This window comes from Bos indicus, chromosome 3 (genome assembly GCF_029378745.1).
Source record: "Bos indicus isolate NIAB-ARS_2022 breed Sahiwal x Tharparkar chromosome 3, NIAB-ARS_B.indTharparkar_mat_pri_1.0, whole genome shotgun sequence".
In the NCBI taxonomy this organism is placed as follows: domain Eukaryota; kingdom Metazoa; phylum Chordata; class Mammalia; order Artiodactyla; family Bovidae; genus Bos; species Bos indicus.
In genome coordinates, this window is record NC_091762.1 from 93,441,004 (window position 1) to 93,447,003 (window position 6,000).

Genomic DNA, 6,000 nt, shown 5'->3' on the forward strand with positions numbered 1-6,000 from the left:
CGCCGCACAGACCCCTCACCCCTCTCCGCCCTGGCGGGGCCGCCGTACCACGCCCCGACCCCTCTCTAGGAGACTGGGAAGGCGGGGCGACGCTTCCTAGTTCCCAGCTTTCCCAAGTGGAACCGGACCCCCTCCGGGCCCCAGCACCTGAAGGGCGGGCGAGAGAGCGGGCCCCTTCCACCAAGTGCGTCTGAGTTCTACCTCCCTCCGGGGAGAGGATTTTGCAACAGCTCCAGACAAGAGTACCTTTCCGTTCACTCTCCTACCTTGGGGTCCTGGGCCGTGGCTAACTGAGCAGCGAGCCAAGACACTGCTGTGCCCCTTCCTGGAAAAGTTCCCCCCAACAACCCTCCACCCCTACACCTTGGCCCTGCGCCCACAGCCTGGTGAGCCTTGAAGGACGATAAATTGGGCTGAGACTAGGGTGCATGGGAATCCCAGTCGCAGAGAGACTAAGTGGGTGAGCCGTGAGCCTTCGTGGCACCATACTGCTCCCAGGAGCTGAAGACGTTTCCAAGTCAAGGAGTATTAACTACTAGCAGCTGAAGCAACACGGTTTGGCGCCAGGGTCTTTGGCGGTAGAACACGATGGGGCTAGGTTAGGTGGTACTTGGCACTTCCACTGCCTAACTAGGCTCTCCCTCATACCTGCCCTGGCCTGTGGCAGAGCACCCACAGCTACCTTACCTGGCTGCCCTTCTGCTGCAGAGGGGAAAGGATAAGTAACTCAAACTTGGGACAACTTGTTCAACTTCAATTGCCAGAGCCCTGAATGAATGAACAGCTCATGTAAAGGCTCCAGACCTTTCACTGCAGCTGCTACTGGATCCTGATTGTACCACATGCATTACTCTCTAACCTTTACAACCCTGCTAAGACAAGAACCTGCCTCTGTTTACAGATACAGAGACATCCTTAGAAAGGATAAATGATTGCGTAAAATGGCCAGGTGTACTTTCCCCCACAACTGGAGTTCTTTCCATGATGGAGATCAGCAGGTAACTTAAGCAGGCAATTGTAGAGCCTGGATTTGAACCCAGGACTGTCTGTTTCCATTACACCAAGAACCGAAGAATGGGAAAGGGAAATATTTTTGCCTTCTTTGGCCTCAAATTCCAGTTCTCTCAGAGCTTAAACTTATGAGAGTTGGTATGATTCACAGGATTGGACAGGAGCCAACACAGAGCTGCATCTCATGTCTTCTCAACATTAAGCCTAGATTCAAGTGGAGCTAGAACAGCAAGATTCTGCTGTTTGAATACACATCAACTAAAGACTGCCTTCTTGAAGGACTTGAGAATCAGCACATATGCTGAGCGCCTAGTGTGTTAAATTCATGAAGACTTTAATCATTGCAGCCTGGTAGGGAAGGTATTCTCCAGCCACAGGGCACACCACATGCCCCACCTACCCCATCCCCTCCCCTCAGAGAAGTAGGCTGTTCAGTGGGATGCCAAGGTAAGGCTCACGCAGGCTCTGTGGTGGCCCAGTGCATAGGCACAAGCTCAGATCATCTGTCTGAACCACTCTGAGTGTTTCCAGTGGAAAATGGAGACAATCCTAGTGTTCTAGAAGCAGATCCTCTAACCTGCACAAGGGCCGGAAAGACAGAGTGGAAGTTGAGACTTGAGTTTTCTGAATCTGCTTGTGCTGCTTTGGTGCCTTCATGCTGCCCCTCCTTTTCAGCTCCTGCTATTCCTATAGTGCCTGGTGTCAAGTACAGGCTTTGGATTTAGATCTGGGTTCAAATCCCAGCTGGGTTCAAATAAAGATATTACCTATACCTCACAGAATGTCTAAAGTAAATGAGAAGATGGAAGTACAGGATTCTGCACAGGCTTTGGCACATGGTCAGCATTCCATAAATGGCAGCTGATATTATTACAAAACTATCACTGAGATCTGACTAAACATCCAAGAAATATTGTTAAAGCAGGAAGGACAAGTAGCAAGAATTAATCAGAAACCTCCACATGGCCTGGGTAAGCGTCTTCTGATTCAAAACAATACAAAACAAGAAAACTCCAAAGAGGGGAGGAGTAAGATGTACACAGGGGCAGAGAGAGCTGGCAATGAAGCACTAGAAGGCTCTCAAGATGGAGCTGATGAGGACAAAGAGGCAATCAGGACCAAAGTAAGGGGAGATAAAGTGGTATTATATTACTTCATCATCAGAGAAGAAAATAACTCCTCTTACTCAAAACCTCAAGATCTTTCCTTATTAAGTAGCAGAGTAAATACTGATCTATGGCAGCAGCTTAATTTTCTGGACATTTAGAAATCAAATTGCATGGTGGTTTCTGTACATATGGATTCCATCTGAAGGATCTTGATAAAAAAACATCAAAGGACAAGCAGGGAATGATAGAAAAACCACAAGCCAAGTCAGGTACAGAAAAGTCTTCTGGGCTCTATAACATTCCATGCAAACTCTTTATTATTGGACTTTTCTTGCTGAATATTATGTTTCTCATCTCTTTTCCCCTGGACTGTAAACCCTCCAGGGCAAGAACCTCATCTCATGTTCTGTAAGGCCCCTTTCTAGCCCTAAAATAGCATCATTGTAGTAGGCAGAATGAACCACCAAGGATGTCCATACACTAATCCCTAGTTAAATTATATGACAAAAAGGACTTTGCAGATGTGTTTTAAAGTTATAGACCTTAAAATAAGGAGATTATCCTGGATTAGCCAGATGATTCTAACCTAATCACATGAGCTCTTAAAAGCAGAGAACTTTTCCTCGCTGGAGGTAGGAGGTGAGGCAGAAGGGGAGATCAGAGAGACCTGAAATGCAAGGACTTGACTAGCTTTAGAGATGAAGGGAATGTAGGCAGCCTCTAGAAGCTGAGAACAATCCCAGGCTGCCAGCACAGATACGGGTACTTCAGTTCCACAGCAACATGCAGCCAAATTCTGCCAACATCCTGAATGAGCATGGAAGCAGATCCTCTCCCAGAACCTCCAGATGAGAACTCAGGGGAGCCAACACCTTGGCTTCTGCCTGATAAGACCTGCAGCAGAGAAACCGGCTGAACCCACCCAGACTTCTGAGCTACAGAATTGTGGGATAATAAATATGTGTCAAGTTAAGCCACTAAATTAGTGGTAATGTGTCACAGAAGCAATAAAAAACACAAACAGAAAATTAAAACTGTTTCACACTACAACAGCATTCTCCCACACATCATTTCACTTAATCTTCCCAAGCATGATGGGATTATTGTCCCCCTTTATTCCTAAAATTTCCCAATTTTTAGGAAATTGATGCTCAGCGGGGATAACTAACTTGCTCAGGTGACCAACTAATGAGTATGTACTTGAGCCAGAATTCAAACTTAGGCCTTCAGGTCCCAACTCCAGTGAGAGTTGTCTCTTATATTGCAGCTACCACTTGGTGGCTTTCAGATTCTACTAACTTAAGCTAAATAAAATGCAAACTAAAAACAAAAAAAAAGAACAAACAAAAAGTGAGGCTACTTTTACACTGTGGAAACTTAAAAGCCTCTCAATACTCATTTATTTCTGTTTCTTCTGAAGATATCTAATAAGTCAGGGTTCAGTTCAGTTCAGTTCAGTCACTCAGTCATGTCCAACTCTTTGCAACCCCATGAATTGCAGCACACCAGGCCTCTCTGTCCATTACCAACTCCCGGAGTCTACCCAAACTCATGTCCATCAAGTCAGTGATGCCATCCAGCCATCTCATCCTCTGTCGTCCCCTTCTCCTCCTGCCCCCAATCCCTCCCAGCATCAGAGTCTTTTCCAATGAGTCAACTCTGCATCAGGTGGCCAAAGTATTGGAATTTCAGCTTTAGCATCAGTCCTTCCAAAGAACACCCAGGACTGATCTCCTTTAGAATGGACTGGTTGGATCTCCTTGCAGTCCAAGGGACTTCAAGAGACTCTTAAGAGTCTTCTCAAGAGTCTTGAGAAGCCTCTTTTCTCTCTTGAGAAGACTCTCTCTCAAGAGTCTTCTCCAACACCACAGTTCAAAAGCATCAATTCTTCAGTGCTCAGCTTTCTTCACAGTCCAACTCTCACATCCATACATGACCACTGGGAAAACCATAGCCTTGACTAAACGGACCTTTGTTGGCAAAGTAATGTCTCTGCTTCTGAATATGCTATCTAGGTTAGTCATAACTTTCCTTCCATGGAGTAAGCGTCTTTTAATTTCATGGCTGTAATCACCATCTGCAGTGATTTTGGAGCCCAAGAAAATAAAGTCTGACACTGTTTCCACTGTTTCCCCATCTATTTGCCATGAAGTGATGGGACCAGATGTCATGATCTTAGTTTTCTGAATGTTGAGCTTTAAGCCAACTTTTTCACTCTCCTCTTTCACTTTCATCAAGAGGCTTTTTAGTTCCTCTTCACTTTCTGCCATAAGGGTGGTATCATCTGCATATCTGAGGTTATTGATATTTCTCCCGGCAATCTTGATTCCAGCTGTGCTTCGTCCACCCCAGCGTTTCTCATGCTGTACTCTGCATACAAGTTAAATAAGCAGGGTGACAATATACAGCCTTTATGTACTCTAAGTCAGGGTATACGCAAGTAAATATAAAAACATGTCAAAGTCTTCTTTCTGATACATAGAAGAAATATTTTGATAAATGGGAAGAGGAGAAATCCTCAAAAGAGTGACTGTCAACAAAATATTATCTCCCATTCAGATGCTTTTTCTGCCACTGTTAAGGTACATCTTCTAATGAAATGCTCTGATTTGCCAGATTTGTTTAGGAACTTCTCTGTGGTTGGAGCTCTCACTCCTTTCGTGACCAGTTTTTACTGTCAGGAAATCCAACTGATTCTGTCTGAAATTTCCCTTCTATATTTCTTCCCATTATTTCTAATGAGCAAGCAAAATAATCTCCTCCCCTTTGGTCTTTCCATCTTTCAAATATGTGTGAACTGTTATCACGCCCTGCCTTAGGGTATCATTTTGCCAAGTGGAAGGCTCCTTTCAGTCTGCCTAAGTCAAGCTTTCTCTTATACGGCTCTGCCTTCCTGTCTGAAATTCTTTTCCATATATTCCTGTTCTAAATGAGGTGTTTAATCTTGAACCAAGTGTTCTATATACTACAGATAGTGCCATATTCTTAAAGGCGAATTATACAGTAACTTGCAAGGAAAAAGAAAACTTACTGTTTGGTAGTTGGTTAGGAAACTGTAGCACTTACTGCTTCTCTGCTTGCAATTTAAATGAACAGCAGACTACAATGAATCTCCCCCTATTTTACATAAAAGTTTATGGCCACAAATCCAGGAACCAAAAGGTCAAGCATTTATTACATGCTGCTGAAAACAGCACTGTGAATATTTACAAAGTATTTAAATGACTATTAATAGAATAGATAGACTAAATGGATACCACTTCTTGCAATAAGTTTTGGATGTGTTTCATTTAAAAAAACATTTCTCCAAGAAGTCTGGCTAAAGTTCCATACCAGATTAAACTTCCTGCCAAATGGAATCAGACGCCACATTTCTTAAGGGCCAGAAATCTGGCCCAATATTCTCTGTTCTTACCAAGAACTAAAGAGCCATTTGTTTGCAGCAGTCTCCAGATAGATATTAATACTGGACCTTTCCAATAGATTTTGTAACTCTCTATTGAGAAAAACTCTAAAATTTGGCCAGACATGGCTGTGGTTCCTGATAGCACATAAATCTTTGAAGACCCTTATTAGCTATGTAGTAGTATACCCCAAATTCCTAATTCATATCAGTGTGGTCTCTAAACAAACTCAATCCCACAGAGTAAGTTACACAGAGGTACAATCTGGCTGATTACCTTCCTTTCCCTAGTCAATAAGATCAAGCAATTTCTTTGTGTTCAAAAAGCAACTATGCCATGGACAGCTAGAACCATAATCTTTGGCTGAAATGAAAACCTTCTGAAAGTCTAAATAATCCTATATTCATTCACTGAGTTACAAAGACTATTAAATTTTCATGAAGTTTGAGAATGTAAAGATGAGAAATGAAAACTTT